General features: G+C 38.9%; 1 long non-coding RNA gene across 1 annotated transcript in view; it reads left to right on the top strand.

Moving 5' to 3' along the window:
- LOC136693923 (uncharacterized) overlaps nt 1-16,280 on the top strand; it is a 47,698-nt gene extending 31,418 nt beyond the window's left edge. The window contains exon 3 of the long non-coding RNA XR_010802130.1: nt 15,841-16,280. This is a non-coding gene — a long non-coding RNA (uncharacterized lncRNA). The remainder of the gene's footprint in view (nt 1-15,840) is intronic.
- The last annotated feature ends 3,234 nt before the right edge of the window (nt 16,281-19,514 follow it).

Genomic DNA, 19,514 nt, shown 5'->3' with positions numbered 1-19,514 from the left:
ACTAAATTTATAAGCTCATTCTTAATGTATATTTATGAATTTAGTAAATGTATGAAAGTGAAATGTTGATTTAAAACCTTTAGAGTGCTAAAACGAATAATTGTGGTACTTACTGCACTGTCAGGAAAACTGTCACTGTAATGATATCCTCAAGATTATATATCCAGTACCTTTAGTTAGGGAACATAATTGTACCTTATTCTATTATAATTATAGATTTTAAAATAGTGTTGATTTCATACACCCCTTTTCATCTCCCGGATTTATACCTGTTTTTGTGTTTTTTTACACTGATCTACAAATATTCACCCCTTCTTAGGGAACAAAACTGGACTTTAACACCACTGAACAATACTGTACTCTACTGTACCTTTTTTCTAACAGTGTGTTTTTGGAAGCAGAGACAAATGTTTAATTATTTATTACAAATTTACTAGTGTCTATTAAAATAGCAACGCGATCTACACTAAGAAATTAGAATTGACAGTAGTATGGCTGCTCCGTGGTCCAATTGTGAACTTTTTGAGGTGCAGGTATGCAAAGCAAATGCCACCATGCCCCATGTCCCATTTATAGAGGGGAATAGTTGTTTTTAGTACAATTTTATTATGTACTGTATTTAATCCAGTTTGTTGTGTTGTTATGCAAGAATGGTTATTTTGAGAATGTTATTGTAATTCACCATCCTCACACTTTTTTTCCCTGATGGATTCTTTTGGGTATTGTGCTAAATGCTGGGTGGGGCTTTGTAAAGACTGAAGAATTGCCAGCTCAGTAAAGAGCATTACTAGCCATATGCACTCATACACATTTCATACACGTTTCATACACATTTCATACTCTTTACCCAAAATGGCGCAATACTACAACACCTTTTCCAAAAATGTAGATGCTGTGAAAAATTAATTATTCATTCATTCATTATCTGTAAGCCCTTATCCAATTCAGGGTCGCGGTGGGTCCAGAGCCTACCTGGAATCATTGGGCGCAAGGCGGGAATACACCCTGGAGGGGGCACCAGTCCTTCACAGGGCAACACACACACACATTCACTCACACCTACGGACACTTTTGAGTCGCCACCTACCAACGTGTGTTTTTGGACTGCTGCACCACCGTGCCGCTCAAAGTTTATTATTATAAATAACAAAACAAAAAAAAGTGTTCTGGAAAAAACACTTTACAAAATCACCTGAATATACTGAATATTTCATTGTAGCCCTCACAAAATAACACTACATCTAGCATCATTTTTTTCATTCATTCATTATCTGTAACCGCTTATCCAGTTCAGGGTCACAGTGGGTCCAGAGCCTACCTGGAATCATTGGGCGCAAGGCGGGAATACACCCTGGAGGGGGTGCCAGTCCTTCACAGGGCAACACAGACACAAACAATTTCACTCACACATTCACACCTACGGACACTTTTGAGTTGCCAATCCACCTACCAACGTGTGTTTTTGGACTGTGGGAGGATACCAGAGCACCCGGAGGAAACCCACGCAGACACGGGGAGAACACACAAACTCCTCACAGACAGTCACCCGGAGCGGGAATCGAATCCCACAACCTCCAGGTCCCTGGAGCTGTGTGACTGCGACACTACCTGCTGCGCCACCGTACTGCAAAAATAAATTAAAAATTAAAAATTAAATTAATTCTGTATTTAAGGTTGGCGGCACGGTGGTGCAGCAGGTAGTGTCGCAGTCACACAGCTCCAGGGACCTGACGGTTGTGGGTTCAAGTTCTGCTCTGGGTGACTGTCTGTGAGGAGTTTGCTGTGTTCTCCCTGTGTCTGCGTGGGTTTCCTCCGGGTGCTCCGGTTTCCTCCCACTGTCCAAAAAACAACATTGGTAGGTGGATTGGTGACTCACAAGTGTCCGAATGTATGGGTGAATGTATGTGTCACCCTGTGAAGGACTTGTGCCCCCTCCAGGGTGACTTCCTTTCTTGCACCCAGCGATTCCGGGTAGGCTCTGGACCCACCGCGACCCTGAACTGGATAAACGTTTACAGACGTTTATGAATGAATGAATGAATTTGAGGTTGTAAAAAAAATTTCAGATTGGGCATGTTTACTAATGTGTTGCATCATCTCTTTTAACACTCTTAAAAGTTTGACAAGAGCAATCAATGTATGTGACTGAAAGTGAAATGTTCTCCCATTCTTGGATGGCAGAATGTTTCTCAAAATCTCTTTATATCATTCAGCCTTAACAGTACCTTCACAGATGTGGAAGTCACCCTTGCCATGTGTACTATTACCACATCATGGATGTTGGTTCTGAACTATTCACTTATAACCCAAATTCAGAATGCCCATATATTTTACAAAAAAACAATAACATTTCTCAGTTTTAACATTTGAAATTGTGTCATTTTATTACCTATTATGTATACTACACTTTTTTTTCTTTACATTTTCCACTGTCCCAGCTTTTCTGGTAATGGGGTTTTTAATACCAGTATGTGAATAAACACATCCTTTTAAAAAAGAAAAATAATATAACGTCAGATTAGTCTTTCAATAATATGTTTTGTGACAGTATTGTTGCTATTTAATTAAATAATAATTTAAATGTTTGTATTTGGGTTGTGCTGTTTTTTAAAAACATACATTTATGTTATTATATGACATTTTTGATTTTATCAGATACAATAATGATTGTTATTACATTTCAACAGTTGCTGTAATGATAAAAAGAGCCCCCGCTTCAAGATCCCACACTCAGAATCACTGTACTTTCTCATGAAACCCCACTGAATTAGTCTACCACATTGAGCTCTCTCTAAACAAACCTGCGGCCTGTTTAGGGCTCCTCAGTAGCCTGGTTGAGCTTTCCCCGTGGGAGTTTCAGTTCCAAGCCCTTCCCAATCCCACAACCATGGACTGGACAGAGCTCTGCTAATACTAGATGTTTACTGCTGGTCTGAGATCAGTTGCCTCTAACAAAGGTTGGTTAGTATTCTGAGTTGGGGCCTGCCCTAGATCAGTGTTTAAGGTCAGTGAGAGGGGTCCATGGAATGGGCATGTAATGACATGCTGTTCCCGCCTGAGTGTTAATCACACTGGACTGTCCCTACCCTGCCCACTCTCCACAGGGGGCAGCTGCAGAGGACTAGGGGGGCTTCAATGAGGTAGAGTGAGATGTGCTTTCCAGATGAGCTAGGGGTTTTCCCCCACTGTCTTTATTGTTGTTGTTTGTGTTGTGCTTTTCCTTTGCTGACATAGCGTAACTCACGCTAAACACACACTGTCAGTGCAGGCAGAACAATAATGTTTCGTTATTATTAAGAAAGTCTTAAGTATTTCTCAATCAGTGTTGACCACTTCGTAAGTTGAGCACTAATAATCTCTTGAAGCTGAGAATATAGTGTACCTCAGTGATGACCCACTTATTTAGAGGTCCTCTCGTCACCCTTGACCTGAGGAGTAGTGGGCTTTGTTGCTCAGTGGCGGGCACAGTGACCTTCCTGGACAGTTTATCCTGAAACAGGAAAACAGAGCAGGTGGTCTGATCACTGACTGCATCTGCAAAACCATCTGTAAAACACATAGAACTTAGATACAATACAGGCAGTGAAGTGCAGCATCAGTATGGGACAGATGTAAATATCAAGGCAATTATTGGGCATATCATGGTCGTATATTATATTCACATTATGGGCTTTTATTTTTTTTTAAATCTGGTTTAAATGTTAAAAGTTTTTATTTATAGTTTTATATTTGAATCTATTATTTATATTTTATTTTATAAAACTATGCGCATATAAAGCAGTGTTAACTTTTTAAAGTCAGAGGCCACCCTATCTTTATTTACTTTCCATTTAAAACGGCCATTAAAACAAATTGTACATTTTTTAGAAGATACATGAATGGGGAGTGTGTGTAAAGAAAACGAGAAACCTTTTATCACAGCAAAATTCACACCAGCAGGTAAACCTTACTTTAAGCTTTCCTCTGTGAAAGAAAATCATGCTGTTTCTTCAAATCTAAATAAATCCACAGGTGTTTCTCTCTCTGTACAACCCTCCACTGTGAGGCAAAATCTCAGGGCTAAAGGTCTGGTAGGACATAGGTCTAAAGAAGCAGTTATGAGAAAACATATAAATGATAAAAACAGAACAAATTTGTTCAGTTTTTATGAAACTGAACAAATCAAATGAAGAATTCTGCTGGTTTTCTAAGGATAATGATCAAGACCCAAAACCCAAACTTTACAATATTAGTGAAAGTGTTTAAGACTATTTTCATTACTAGAAGTGAAACATACAACCAACTTCTAAGACTGCTCTTTGGGGATTTTGAAAATTATGATCAGATTTCAGTGAAAAATTTAAACCAGATTTTCTTAACGGAATGGATGCTGTAATAAAAGCAAAGGTTGGATCAGATATTGATTGGCTGGGAGTATCTGTATAATTTACTTTAATGTTTAAAGTAATAATAAATTATCTCAGTGTACCTCAGTTTGAAGACTCTCCTAAAAAATGTAAACACTACAATAATAATCTACAGAAAATGATTGAGATGTAATGGTTGTTATTGCCTTCAATATACAATTAAAAAAGCTAATAAAAAAGTTGTATCATTTACTGAAAGCTATGTCAGAACAATAATGTGTGATGTAGTCAAGGTTTGCTGCAGATAATTAAATAGGTTCCTGTTCTCATTAATCTCAATATAAATGGCAAGAGACTTCATGTCATGTGTGGGGAAAATTCATTGTTATTAATTATTTATTGATTATGTTTAGTCTTTGTCTTGAGCAGGTCTACTCAACAGGTGGAGTGCTGGGTGGTGGGGGACCTGAAACTGGCACTCTTTGCCTCTAAATTAGCTTCCTGTGTCTTGACCCCCAGGTCCCTGACCCACAACTGCAATGTATTTTGTGTGACTAACAGCTGTAATTCCCCAATTATCACGCTGTGTTGTCCAACTGCGCCACAGGTTCAGTTACCAGGAGGCTGCAGCCAAGAGCTGGACCTCGGGCCTGGCTCTTGCACCAGCATGAGCCGGACTTTCTTCATGGGTTCCTGCTAGCAGCACAACACTCTTCAACATTAAAACAGCAATCCTGAATGTAATTACATGATTCACTTGTGGTAATGTTAATATTAATATGTGAATAACTTCAATAAGACACAGCTGGAGAGAGTACCGTAATCCAGTGTAATGCAATTCATTTGCTCGAATCAAATTTATTGCCAATGATAGAACACCAAATTTGTGACTGTCTGGAATTTATAGAAATATGGACTAAAGTCATAGTTTCTCAATGGGCCTGTACTAAAGCAAAATTTGTCAAGTAAGTGATTTACAACTGAAAATAAGCCCATGGTAGTTTTTTATACTGTGGTTCTTATCTTGATATTAATGTATAAAAAGTACAACCCTCACCCTTTCCCTCAACTTTAGACCCCTCATTCCCTGTTGTCTCCAGGGTTCAGAGAGAGAACCATGACATTACACAGCCTTCTCTCTAATTAACCAGTGACTTTCTCCAGGACATCAATCTGAGTCAGTCCAGCTCAAAACAAAAAAGCCAAAGATCCTATTAACTGTCAACAGCGAGGCTGCCCTTGGCCCTGAGTGGCTAGACGTACGAGGACAAAATGCAGCGGAACCTGTTGAAAACGCCATTTACACTGCCAGCCTGCTACATATGGCTACTCCATTTTTAAGCTGGACTCTTTTAACACTTGGCAGGAAGGTGTGAAAGAAAAGTTACCTTCTGAGGTACAGGACACATTATAAATAGATCCCAGGGGGCTGTTTGGGAGCGATGCAGTCCAAACCCGTACTGTGTTTGGGGCAGGATTCCACAGCAGCAGTTGACCCAGTGGCACACAGTGAGCTTCAGGATACAGGCTTGATAAAGTGTAGGGAAGCAGCTAAAACCCAAGCATTACTGAATACTGAACTCTAAAGCACAGCAGAATTGTATGTGAAATTGAACATCTTAGTGGTCAAATATTGTCTGTGCAAATAAATCTCTGTGTGAACTATAATGGTTTATTTGGCCATGGACCCTGAGAAAATATTAGAAGATAATTGTATACATTTTTCAGGTGAACATCTGAGCTAAGACTTTTCAGTAACACTATTGAAGTGCAGCTACAAGTTTAAAGTCTTTCTTGGGAACACACATAACCCCCATTTTGTGCTGTCAAATTTTACAGTGAAAAGCACAAGTTGTCCTCATTACTATTATGTGAATTGTATGACAACTGAAGCTTCTCTAAATAAGCACTTATACATGCTTGTATGACTTTTTATTCACCCTGCCACAAACCCCATTGGTCTATTCATATTCAAGATGTACATGGGTTTAATGGACAGTGAAGCTAAATAAAACGTCATGGAAGGTTTCAGTAAAGTCTTATAAAGTGTTTCTTCTTGGTTTGCATTTAGTAGTTTATTTCTGGGTTGTTATATTTGCAGTTGATTTAAAAAAAGGAATTGAATTGAACCTGGCTTCAGGTTACAGAGGCAGGTCACTAAGATCAAGTCAGCCCTTGATATGCAAGAGTTTGATTAATAGTGATGCACTAAAATAACAGCAGGGTTCACCAGTCCTCATATAACAGATATCAGTGGCTGAGGAAGCAGCAGAGGGCAGTGGCAGGGATGGAGTGAGGGGTCAGTCATGCTGTCATGACTTAGACTGGACGGCAATCTCTGTAATCCACCAACAAATAACTCAACATCAACAGCCCCCAAGGCCAAGGTCACCCAAGGAATGCCATTCCAGAGTGAAAGTGTGTTATTGGGCAGCAGTGCATGTAGGATATTCAACCTTAAAACATGTTTATTCAATGGTTTTAGAGAACCAATGATTTTTGATGATGCATGTTTTTGCTCTAATGTTTGGTTCTACCTAAGACATGTGAGTAAAAATTAACCCCACTCTGTCTGGGGTGTTCTGATACCTGAGTGTCAGGCTTCTGCTATGACAACACCCCCCCATCCCTCACCCCTGCCTCTCTTTTTCTCTGTCTTACTGTTATGAATGTTTACCTTTAGGAAAGCATAGTCGTTCCATGTCTTAACCATGAAAATGGATATGCCAGGACGATCATGGTCACTATTTACTCAACTGCTGTGTCCTAACCCTAATGTCTGTGGCTGCGTCTTGACATGATCCGTGTTAATACTGACAAATGACCCTCTGACCAGGAAGTTTAAGGAGCACTTAGGCAGGGAAGTTTCTGGCACTGGTAAAACTGAACACTGGAGTGTGTATACAATCTTTAGTTTGTACTGAGAACACACAGAAAATGCTCCTATAACTTGGAAATTTTACTTTGCAAATACTGAAATAAGTACTATGGATATATTATAAAATTAAATAATTTTCTGTGGCTAAATTGATAAGTACAGGTCAGCATTGTCCAATAAATAACATCTTGAAGTGAGATAATCATGGGTTAATCAGGTTTAGTGGTCCTTGCAGTTACTTAAAACACACCGCAAAAAGCCCAGAAAAATGGTGGGAAACTCATGAAAGTAAAAATGCTGAAATTCACTCTGTGATGGTAATCCAGAGTAATGCCATTGCAATGAGAGCAGCATGAGCCTGATAACAACTTGCTGAAACTCATGTCATATCATTGTCACTGATGCTGCTGTTTCAGCTGTCAAGGATCATGCTTTGGTTTTCTCTCCCTCCACAAAATAAAAACTTCAGTTAATGTCTGTATTAACTGGAGGATTTAGTAGATCAATTTTATATATCACTTTTCTTTTTTTATTTTTTTGGCTTCTTTGGAGATGTTTTTAATGTTTAAGATTAAAGGAACAGCTTTCTGTCTCTGACCTGCAACAAGTATTGGGTGCTGATTTTAATAACTGGCTTGTCTTGATCCCTCAGCACCATCTGACAATTGTGGAACTGTTTGGATTGTGTAAAGCAGAAAAGCAGAAAAATAATGCATATCCATTCGACACATTAAAAGCAAGTGGATTACATGTATTTAATGGTTGTTTTGACTAGAAATTGAATAAAAGAATAGTGGTGTCATTTTTAGAAGATCTGTGTGATCCTCACAAGGAAGAATAGATATGAAGCAGGGACTGACCTTGTATATAGTTATAATTTAAAGGGTACGAAATCTCTTTTGCCCTGTGAAGGACTGGCATCCTTGGGTGTGTTCCCACCTTGCGCCCAGTGATTCCGGGTAGGCACTGAACCTACCGCGACCCTGAACTAGATAAGCGGTTTCAGACAATGAATGAATGAATGAATGAAAATTTCTTTTTCAGTGCATTAGCATATTAATTTGGGTATCTGAAATTCATACAAATCCACTGTCTGTAAAATAAAACACACCAGTCAGGTATTGTTGTTGTTGTTGTTGTTGTAAATAAAATTGATAAAATGTTTCTTTAATTTTCTATGAAGAGTGCAGACACTTTAGAATAGTTCCACCTCTTCATCTCTCCAATCACAACAATAAATCTGTGTTTATGTGAGTACATAAAGATGATGTTAAGCAGACAAAACAAACAGAATAAGCATGGAGAAATGACAGTATTGACTTAATACGGAGAAAACCAAAATAGTGAATGGAGATAATGGTTTAAAAACAGAGTTTCTGCTTCTCGCTTCTCACTCCTGGGGTCTTGCATTAAATGTGAGCTGTGGCTTGTTCTTCTTTAAAGGAACAGTGGCTGAAACAGTTGTTCTGAAAAGGGCTGTTTAAACAGGGTAAGAACGATGCTGCGTTGTTTGATCCCTGTGTCATTTTGACCAAAGCAAGTCACAGATGTTTCAGTAAGACTCAGAGAGTGTGTTAAATTGCTGAATAAGTTTGGGGTAGAATAGGAGGCTGTATGTATCCAGCATCCATGCAAGTGGCCACTGGCTGCTGTCCTATAAATAAACAGTAATAACTGACCTTTGCAAAGACAACAGAACAAAAACATACACAGAAAAGCGCCTGTACTCTGAATTCATTAGATAGTATATTGGTGATTAAATGAGCGGTAGGCATTTGTCTAGCTCCTAAGCCTCCATTTCAAAGCAGTGGCAACAACCAAACAGCCATTCTCAGCTTCTTTTCTCTTTTTCTTATTGTTTGTCATTTATTGCATGTAATTGTCCACACTGGCGTCCAGCCTTCCATACGCCCTCTCTTCCTGCATCATTAGTGTCAAGTTTCTCAGCTCTGTTCCCTTAATGGAGCCCTGGTTTGGGCCAGAGCTTTGTGTGATGTTGGAGAAGGACCAGATGGGCCGTCTAAAACACACTTCTGTATTTCCCTGTTCCCTAAAACCTCCATATCCAACTCATAGTGACAGACTCTGTCATAGGCTGTCATCACTGACAGTGGTTTAATTGCACACATCATCAGACACATATATGGAGGGACGTGGCCACTGTGACCTCCTGCAGATGGAAGTAGGGCATGGCTTCTAAATGTATCAACAAATTCAAATACAGATGGATACTTTTGTAGCATTCAGGACATATACTTTACAGTTAGAATAGTCGAGGAACTTTGAGTGTTACAGTAACGCTTCAGAGATTTCAAGCTGGCAGTTTGAAATCAGACCGGATTTCAGCTCAAAACAAACAAAGTGTAGTTCTTGGATTTCTGCAAAAAGCACACATTAATATTTATGTCAAAATACACAATTTTACACTATAATCTATAATCGTTTTTTTTTTTTACTGAGTGAAACCCATTGGAATGAGAATCGTTCCTTCATAGAGCTAATGTAGTTTATATAGCCAAGCTGCTGGGTTAGTGGCTCAATCACAGTGACAGTCGAGTTAAAAAAGTAGTCAACTAAAATACCTTGTTTTTAAAAAGTATGATATTTTAATTAATTTAATACTGTTCCAATTCATATCCAACACCTAACTACTCCTAAATATACATAAGATGTGGCAATGTCATTTTCCAGCAAAAGTTTAAAGTGTAAAGATCAAAAGCCCTGCCTTAAACCCACAGATCATCGCTGTCTGTTTGTGTGTCAGAGAAGTTCATTAAAGATGACCCACATTCAAAGGGGGCTTGTTGTGAGGGTTTGGAAGAGGTGGCAGGTCACTTCCTCATGAAATGAACGGGGGACAAATGTCATGCTCTGTGGTTCCTGTCACATGGGCACTCACTTGCTGTTCCTCTCCTAGTCCCTGTCAGCGCCTGCTCAATGCTGCTGACTGCTGCTCATGCTGGTGTCATTAGGACTCTCCACCTGATTCTGACATTAGGAGGAGTTTCCCACACTTCCCCCCCCCAAGCAGCTCTGGAAATAACCCCAATCAACCCAGTTTAGGGCTTGTGAAATAGCCCTCTGATGATTAGGTAGTCAATTAAACACTTTTTTTTCTCAGATGCTTCCTAAGACGAACGGTCATAGTAGCTTCTTTCAAGTGTTTATAAACTTGCACCAAACATATGTTCGCAATATTTACTTTAAACCTAGAGCTGTGTATTAGCAGTTAAATTTGCTCTACTACATTAACTGGAAACATATTGATCTTATTCCTTGTAAAGTACCTTCAGATATAAAATAATCTATTTTACATTTTTAGTTTACAATTTTTGTTTTTTTAATTTTACAAATTGGGTTTCATTCTTCTCCGTCACCGGGTCATTCCACTGGCCTTTGAATTTGAGCTTTTTATTTTAGAACAAAGGAACACAGAAGCTTCCATTCTTATCCTGATCGTTATTTTATTTATTGCACATTTGTGTCCCAACAGTTATGGAACTTAATAGTATTTTTTGAGCTATTAAGCACAGATGCTTCATGAAAAGGGACTTTATGCACTCCTAGTTGACACTTGGCATGGTGAGCATAGGCTCATATGTGTGCTTCAGAGTGTCCCATTCTTTCAGTAGTGCTTTTCTATGGATATCACACAAGCCGTTGTAAAATTCCTGTCTTGCCTTGTTTCTCCAGGTCCATGTGCTTTTGTTTGTTTTGGTTCTGTGGCTCCTCCCTTGCTCTGTGACGGTTATGTGTTGTCCCTTAGAGTGGTCAGTAGCCATGGTTACCTTTTGGTACCAGGTGTTTTTGATCTCTTGCCACGTGTTTAAATAACCTTTGTCTTTGTCCTTGCCTTTGCTTTGCACTGTGATGTTTGTTTTGCATATGTGTATGATTCTTTGTTCTAACCCTATTCTGTGTTTCTGTGATTTTGATCCAGTTTAGTTTGTGTTGCTAGTAGTGTATAATCTTGTATTCTTAGCTCTGTCTTTAGTTAGGTCTTAATTATGTTTTCTTAGGTGATTTTCCATACTTTACAAAAAAATGTATTCAGTAGTAAGTTTTAAATATTCAATGTTAATTAATATGTATATGTACATTCCTTTTAAGTAAATGTGAGTTATAACATCTTACTACATAATGCAGCAAAAATGCCAGTGTTGCCTATGATTCTTAAGATTTTTCATGTCAAAGGGTTACATGAATTTAAATCTACATCCAGAGATATGATTTAAGTAACATTCATTCATTCATTAATTGTCTGTAACCACTTATCTGTTTATCCAGTTCAAGGTCACGGTGGGTCCAGAGCCTACCCGGAATAACAGGGTGCAAGGTGGGGACACAACCTGGAGGGGGCACCAGTCCTTCTCAGGGTGACACACACTCACACATTCACTCACACACTGACACCTATGGACACTTCTGAGAAGTCAATCCACCGTTTTGAACCGTGGGAGGAAACCCACGTGGACACTGGGAAAATGCACCTCCTCACAGACAGTCACACAGAGCGGGGCTACAACCCACAACACCAGGACCCTGTAGGTGTATGACAGTGACACTACCTGCTGCTCCACGGTGCCGGCCATGTACTCATTCTCAAATGTTGTATCTGGATATAGATGACTGAATTTCATGCAACCATTTGACCAAAATGTTGTTGTTTTTTTTTATGTGTGGCCCTGATTTTTAGGTTGCCTTTGAGAAACACATTTGTCCTGGTTGCTTCAAGAGTAAGTTTGTTGCATAAAAGGTTGTTTTGATTGGTCTAAAGAGGACTTCTACTTTAGTCGAGTTAGATGAATATGTAACAGTGTGAAGTAGATCAGTAGTCCCAAGTGACCAAGTGTAAATTTGATCATAAATTAAGGGAGAAAAAGTTTTCTTCAGATTTGCGTTCAGGCATTCTCAAAAAACAAGGACTGAAGGACATTTCGGGAATGTAATATCAGATATGGATATTAGTAGATTCAGTTTATATCCAAGTCTAAAGCCAATCTGGCGGCGGTGAATCTTACTCAGTATAAATACAATGGAACTCTGTTGTAGAAGTGTTGTCTGCAGAATATATTTGATACTCTATATAATATAGCTGTTGCTGTAGTCTTACTGACATGGAAGCATAATACATATCCTCATGGATTCAAAATGAACTGAAAGTTACCCTTGTCCCCAGAGGGATTTATATTGATAGCAGGGGTGTTATTGAGTGTTTGGTGCTTATACGATTCATTGCATATTTTTAGGGTACAGTGCAGAGCAGGATGGAGTGGAGGCTCAGTTCTAAAGAGATTTATGGAACTTTTAGCAGCAGAGGGCCATGTCCAGCTGCCGTTATAGTCACGGGAATCAGAGGGAGCAGTGCACTCCTCTGCCTTAAACAATGGAGCAGTGAGTGCCAGGGAGAAAGAGAGAGAGAGAGAGAGAGAGAGAAAGAGAGAGAGAGAGAGAGAGAGAGAGAGAGAGAGAATGAGTGTATGTGTGTGTGTGTGTTTGCGATGTTGTATGGAGAAGAGTCCCAGGTTCTCCTGTAGCGTCTGTCGAGTAGATCAGTGTTCAGGGCGAGAGAGTGCTGCCCTTATTGTTTGGGCAGGTGCGAGCTGTGTGTGTAATGGTGGATCGAAGTATAGTTAATGTTTATATTCTAGAAAATATACAAAATATAGTCTTTGTAAAGGTTGTGGCATATTTTAAACTTCCGTTATATAAAATGTTTAATAAATAATTTTTAAAAATCTAAAATATTTTAGTTAGACTTTTTAAAAATAAAAACATGTTTTTAGAAAATAATCAGAGATTGTTATTTTACCAGTTGTGTTCAAACTTTTGCATACGCGTGTGAAAAAAACATGGTTAGAAGTGTTTGTTTTTTAAATCCAATGAATTACATGTAAGCTGTCAGGTTTTTGACCTGCCAACAAGCAGCCAACAAGGAGCTACTCTAAACAGGAAGAGCGCGAGCTAGCAGAGCAGATCAGTTGATTTTTAGTTTACTATATCGTTTGAACACAGTAAAAGTCCTTCAAATTGTGTGAAAATTTTATTTCAAGATTAAGGTTAAGTGAATTAAATTTTTTCCTTCTCCTATAAACTTACTATAAGTTTCTGTTCGGACTGCAAAGATATATGTTTCCCTATAAAACTGACTAAGAGAATGCAAAGCTATGTAACACTGTAGCAGCTGCACATGAGCCTAAGATCACAATACCCAATGCAAAGTGTGGGTTAGAGGAATATAAAGCCCTGGGTATAAGGCCAATAAGCAGTGGAGCAGAGAAGTGTATTCCCTGTAATGGCGCCCCATCCAGAAGTTGGCATGGTGTTGGTAATCCAGGACTAATCATCCAAGACTTGATCTCACTAATGTCCTCGTGGCTGAATGCAATTCAGATGTCGAAACATTAAAAGTTAATTAAAAAAATAGTCTAGGGCAAATATTTGTCCAATAAAAATGAAAAGTAACAATGAAATGTTCATAATGAAAATAAACGTTCCCTTAAAGGTGCAATAACAAAGACTGTACCTTAAGGTGCACAAAGTTGCAATAATAAATTAAATATTCTGTAAAAACATTGATTTTCCAGTGGAATGCTTGGATATTTGTAAATTTAGCAACATAACTTTTCTATACAGAAAATACTTAGTGTGAAGACATGGTTTATGGAATTGTGCAGTTATCTTCATGTAAAATAACAAATTTATGGTTTATCTTTTCTCTAGAAGTTAATCAATTTGTAATATTTGCAATTTGTTTAATGTTTAATGATCTCCCACATTTTGAATGAAACATGATGCTACAGAGAACTTTCTGAACATTTTCTATGACTGTGTAAACAAGAATACAATATGCTCCTCAAGTTATTTCATACATTCTTTCACCTGTCCAGATCAGAAGCAAACAGCAGACCCACCATTATTTATGTAGGTTTATATCATTTCTGTTGACAAGCCCATGCCTGTGCCATTTAGCCTGATTAGCATTGCTCAGCAGAACCTATTATAAATCATATCTATTTATGTATATTTTGCATCTTAGAGATGATCGTTTAAGAACATGTAAATTATAAACATTTTTAAATTTATGGGGTGAGTCAAATGTCACAGGACCCCTATTCGGCCCTTTTGACTATGTCCGGAACATAGATCAAGGGCAATTTCTTCCAATGACAAGGTGGTCATGTGCATATCAAAGAAATAAAAGGGTGTCCTGTGACTTTTGACTCATCCTGTATATTTAAATTTCACAGTGGTCAAACTGCACACACACACACACACACACACACACAGCTCACGTAAAATTCATAGAAAAGTATTCCTGATAGAATGGTACTCTTTGGAACAGGTAAACGAGCATCAGTTTACCATCCACAATGCCAAGTGTTGCCAAGTATGTTCCAAGAACTGGGCAATAAACATGTAACATGTAACACAACAAAACATGTTTCCTATTGACACATCTGCATTTTTGCTGTTTTAATGCACAAACATGGAAAGTGAATAAATAAATAAACATCATTTTTAAATGATTATTTTCTTGTCATCAGACATAAGAAAGAAAGACATAAGATAGAGAGCGGTCTGTGCTGGACAAATGAACTGGCAGGTCTTAACTGCACTTCCTACTGATGAGGTGTATATGGGCATCCCCATAACATAAACAGAGAAGGGAAGTGGTGGATGTAGGTGATCAGCACAGGGCCATGCTTCACTGTGTCCAGCTCTAGCTGCTGGAATGGTGTTTACTGTTCAAAGCCAACTGGCCCATCCAGTTCTGGGCCACTTGATCGTGTTGTGCTCCGCTAGCTCCCCCTCTTCCAGTTTAGAGCCGCTCCTCATTGGCCGCTTGTGTCGTCACGGAGACAACAGCTGTCTCCGGGATGAAGAAGCTACTTTTGGGGTGCCAGCCAGTCTGACTGCCTGCAACTGGAGAATCCCAAAGTCCCTCATGGCCTTCAAAACACACATTTGCCTTATAGCAGCCGACACACAGACAGAACAGTGCCCTCTAGAGGAATGATGGCAGAACTTTGTGTTGCTGCCTTACAGGTCTCACTGTCTACTTACCCTTTTCCAAAGTATAAACCTAGCAATCAGCCTTGAGTTTTAAACTCATACTAAACCCCAAATATTCATTGTAACTCAAATATAAACTTTTATTGTTTTACCTTGTAATCACAATCATTTCTGTGTAATGCATGTTGGTTAGTGAAGGACCACTGATGAACTCACATGAAAATGATATAACATATGGTCAATATGACTAAGACATACAATTTTGTACAGGATATTGCATGGAAAGTTATAATGAGGAAAGAGCAAGTGGAGTGTTCAACATCTTGTCCCAGAAAAAAGGAGATTAATTTATATTATATGATTAATATATTAACTTAGATGCATATCACCTACATGTTCATTACAAGTGACATAGACTTATGTAAAAGCAGCTATATTAACTGTAGGAGAAAATGTTAACCATTTGTGTAAATCTGCATACTGTTCTGTCTATATGAGCCCTATATGAGTGTGTGTGTGTGTGTGTGTGTGCCCCTTTGGGCCTATCCCTATGTGACTGTTTTTAAGTGTGTGTGTGTGTGTGTGTGTGTGTCCTTTCAGAGAGACAGTTGAGCTGCCCTTCATACTCTACACAGGAGAAGACCCTTCTGTAAGCTGCACCTGCTGCTTGCCCAGCACGTTGGTCCAGCCGGCTGATCCCAACGCTCTATAAGAGTCAGAGTCAGTGAGGCTGGGCCACAGGCTGCCTGGCACCCTGGGGAACTTGCACCCAGGCCTACAGAATGGAGTGGACACAGTGCGAATGGATGAATAGACAGCGCATGGAGGATTATGCTTGGAGTAGGCGGAGGGTGTGGAGGACAGGCCTGAAAGTCTGTGTGTGTGAGCTATGATTCAGAATGACCTGGATCAGCTGTTTGCCTGGAGTATATTTTTCTCATGGAGAATGTGTGTGTGTAAAAAGTTACTGGCTAAATGGACTTTTTACTGAAGACTGTGATTAGAGCTTTGTGAGCTATATGTGAGAACTTCAGTTTCAAGATGACATTAGAAGTTTGAGTCGTATAACGCTTTTTTGAATATGACATTGTAATGTTCAACCTGACGTAGACTAAGTTCCTCTTAATGTCTGTATTGAGATTGTTATTTTGCTGCTGTACTGGGTTTTGGCTCATGCAATTTTGTCAGCGCTTGCAGAAATTTCACAGGCCTCTGGATTTTTCATTACAAATATCATCATTCAAAGCTTTATTCTGTTGGAAAAGCTTTTATAAATGTTTACAAACGTATAAGTCGTTTAGTTATGGGTCACGCTGGTTTAAGTTTTGCAGGTACAGTTTTCCAACGCTGAGTTCTGGACTAAAGATTATTCAGAGAAACCACCTGAGTGAGCATGTAAGATTACAAATGCAATAAGGCAGTAATACAATAGTTAACACTTTGACAACACTCTTCTCTCAGCTGTACTTCAGCAAAGAGAGCAGGCAGCACAAGTTGTAAAAATGGAAGAAGGGTGTATTTTTCAGTCCAGTATATCATCAGACAAGTCATCAGTCAACATCTCCGGTAAAGAAGCCCAGTGCAGAAGACATAGTTCATATTGAATTGTCACTGTAGGCCTAAGGAGGTTTATGACATGGTGCTTTAGAAATTACAGGATTTCTCTCTCTCTCTCTCTCTCTCTCTCTCTCTCTCTCTCTCTCGCTCGCTCTCTCTCTCTGCTGATTGACAGGTGGGGCAGGTGTGGGCAGTCCTGGGTTGTTCCAGAACCCCCTGGACGTCCCACCTGTTCACTGCACACTCTGTTCGGCCCTTGACCTGATGATCAACTTCAGCAAATGTGGGCCAGGGGACCGGCTGGTCTTCATAAATAACAGCTCATCCAAACAGAGCCTACCTGACCTCCCTCTGTACAAGCTGCCCACTGTGGTTTACTGGTATAGACCCTGCTCCTGCCCCCTGACCCCTGCCCTGAATGGATATTTTATAACACACAACATGTACAGGGCAATGGGCATAGCCATGTCAACACTGGGAGGTGATTGTATTTACAAATCCCCCTATAATATATGGATTAATGTAGAAATGCAGTAGCTGTATATATTGTTTCGCATTAATACAGGAAGTATTACAGGAATCTGCTTGTAAAATGTGAGATAATATTTCCAAAATTCTAACTTTACTGGATAATGACATTTATAGCTTTTAAAACAAGTTGATATACCAAAGTCATTTTGGAGCACATATATAGTAGGTTCATTTACAAATATTATCACAGTGCAAATGGAAACACATTCATATTCAACCAAATGTATATAACCAAAAAACAAGAGATACAAGGATTTGTTCTAAATGTAACCTTATGTTTATAGATCATGCCTTTTCTAATGTGTTATTTTGCTAAATTTCTATCATTCATTCATTATCTGTAAGCCCTTATCCAGTTCATGGTCGCGGTGGGTCCAGAGCCTACCTGGAATCATTGGGCGCAAGGCGGGAATACACTCTGGAGGGGGCACCAGTCCTTCGCAGGGCAACACACACACACTCACTCACACCTACGGACACTTTTTGAGTCACCAATCCACCTACCAACGTGTGTTTTTGGACCATGGGAGGAAACCGGAGCACCCGGAGGAAACCCACACGAACACCACACCAAACTCCTCACAGACAGTCACCCGGAGTGGGACTTGAACCCACAACATCCAGGTCCCTGGAACTGTGTGACTGCGACACACTGCCACCCTAAATTTATATCAGTGAATATATATTCGGTAGAGTTATGAATTTGATTTATTTAATTAAGAAATGCCCCCTTCAGGTTTGTTCCTGTCTTGCGGCCAGTGATTCTGGGTAAGCTCCGAACCCACAGAGACCCTGAACTTGATAAGTGTTACAGACAATGAATGAATGAATAACTAAGAAAATGCACTTCTATACATTCATTCCACTAGTTAGTCCCTTAATGTACTTAATATCTAACATTAGCAGTATAGGAACTATTAATATTAATGAACAAGTAGTATATAAGTATATATTTGTAATCAGCTATTCCTATTGTCAGTTATAACAGTATTATTGTATTGGTGATAATTAGACCATAATTTGGCCAGAGACAGACAGGCTTGCTCTGTCTGTTGTCTGTTGAATAAGCTATGACGTAACCTATGACGTAAGCTATGACAAGTTAGTCAGACATTGCTCACTGAAACAGATATGCTAAGCATTAAATGGATTTGAATTTTTACCTCTATTTGATTTAATAATTTAAATGTTTATTTTTATAAAGAAGACTTAAAAATTGAATATATATATATACTCTTTAATTCTACAGAGAGGCAACACTCTAGACAAACCACTGTTTTAACTAAAAAAGAAATTCTAGTCAAAACTTTTGAACTGATTGAACTTTTAATAGTAAGTTGACAGATCAGGAATCTTTTAAACTCTGTGCTTTATTTATATGAAATTAATTTAACAAGGTACAAATCAAGATTTATTTTGAGATTTGTTAGAGGGGGCTCAAGCCTGAGGGTGGGCTTATTATGATTTCAGAAGTAAACTGGAAAGAATGTCTCTGTTGAACAAGCCAGTTTTCTCACCGTGCAAAATCAAGTGAGGTAATCGTCGCTTTAACAAGCAATGACACTATGTGTAAAGTATGAGAACAGTCATAAGCACTGTAGTTGACAGGCAAACGGGAGTTTTCCCTGAAACTTATGGGCAGCTCTTCTTGTATTCATTTTTAATAGGTGTAGTGCTGCTGCTATCTTATATGTACTTTACTGTATCATGTACGCTTTCTGTCACATTGGGAGTCAATAGATGTCACTGCAATTTTAGTAGGTGAGGAGTTCATGAGGCATTCTGGAAGACACCAGCTCTCTCTCTCTCTCTCTCTCTCTCTCTCTCTCTCTCTCTGACTATACTCAGTCGATGAGTTAACACTCAGTCATTTCAGCATACTGTAATAATCTGCCTCCACAACATGACACATTTCCTGAGTCATGTTCTTTCTCTAATAATGATACTGAAGATAATCTTAATGATACTTAACATCTGTTGAATCATACAACTGTCCATATTATATTTATTGGGTCATGGGAAGGTATGCCAAATAACAGATATATTTTACAGAAAAATTACCCAGAAACCTCAACAACTAAATATGATTCAGTGTTTAGAATGACCACACCGCAGTGGCATTTTTTCACAACTCAAAAATTCGTGCCCTGATCAGTCCCAGTAGTCTCAAACACAGCTCAGTTCAG

The sequence above is a fragment of the Hoplias malabaricus genome, chromosome 4 (genome assembly GCF_029633855.1).
Source record: "Hoplias malabaricus isolate fHopMal1 chromosome 4, fHopMal1.hap1, whole genome shotgun sequence".
Classification (NCBI taxonomy): Eukaryota; Metazoa; Chordata; class Actinopteri; order Characiformes; family Erythrinidae; genus Hoplias; species Hoplias malabaricus.
This window is presented reverse-complemented; position numbering and strand designations above follow the sequence as displayed.